The sequence below is a fragment of the Protobothrops mucrosquamatus genome, unplaced genomic scaffold, assembly GCF_001527695.2.
Source record: "Protobothrops mucrosquamatus isolate PMUCROS unplaced genomic scaffold, P.Mucros_1.0 scaffold85, whole genome shotgun sequence".
Classification (NCBI taxonomy): domain Eukaryota; kingdom Metazoa; phylum Chordata; class Lepidosauria; order Squamata; family Viperidae; genus Protobothrops; species Protobothrops mucrosquamatus.
The window spans coordinates 835,125-836,327 of record NW_015386462.1 but is presented as its reverse complement, the minus strand read 5'-3'; positions in this window follow the sequence as shown (position 1 = coordinate 836,327).

Sequence of the window (1,203 nt, the reverse complement as noted above, 5' to 3'; positions counted from 1 at the left end):
GCGAGCCAACCCCCGATCCGGAGGCCACCGAATCGGACGAGGCCGGCGAGGAAGAGACCGTCCATCGCACCGCTACCAGCCGGAAGCAGCGAGCATGGCGAGACGAGCGGGACGACCTCGAGTGTCCAGGGTGTCTGGGGAACCACACACGAGCAAACTGTCGGTTCCTAGACACCACGTGCAGCCGCTGCCTGAGGCGGGGACACATCGCAAAAGCATGCTGAGCCTCGCACCCGAGTTCCAGGAAACAGCGTTCGCCCCCACGGAGGCACACGTCTCCACCACGACAATCCCCACCGCGCCGCTCACCGCCACGCCGCTCACCGCCCCATAGACCGCGTGAGAACAGATGGAAGGGGTCAGCCCGACCCGAAGGGAGGCGCAGCCAGAGAAGGGGCTACGATGACCAGGACGAGCGCAAGGTGCACCACATGGTTGTCAGCCACACCAACTCGACTGGCGCGGAAAAGTTTTTCACAACAGTCATGATCGGGAGGCGACCATGTTCGCCATGGAAGATGTCTCTTTCCAAGATGCTCTGCGAGAGGTTTCAGCAGAAGAAGCTGCAGGTGGGGTGGTCAAGAACATGTGGCCTAATCGAAGCGCTCCAGAGACCGCCACCATCCACAAGGAAGACATGCGAGAGGATTCGGAAGAAGATCCTGAAGAAGAGGTGGACAAGCTTTACCAAGCAGCTGGGAGGAGGTCCAAAGATCGTCTGGACAAGGGCCCAGCTGAGCTTCATTGCCTCGGATGCGGTGGACGCCACAAGCGAGCGGAATGTCGGTTCCGTTCCGCCATTTGCCGAGCGTGCGGAAAGAAAGGCCACATCTCTGCGGTCTGCCTGGGTCGACAGAAGGTACAACCGAAGGAAGAATTGAATCTGAAAGGTACCAGGGTGCCCAGTCAAAACAGGGTGGGGTTCTGTGCAACACGCCGGAACATTTTAAGAATAGGCACACACAAACCCCTTAAAAAGAAACTATCTCTTAAAGTGAAATTGTAGGGAGTTCCATTGTCGATGGAACTTGACACGGGGTCTGCCCTATCCATAATTTCCCTCAACACATTTCACAAAATCTGCAGCAGCAGTGGCCAGCGAGTTTCGTTAAGGCCTTCTAATGTAATCCTTACGGATTTCCAAAATTCTCAAGTGTGCGTTAAGGGGGAGGCCACCCTTAAGGTACAGTATAAGAATTTTGC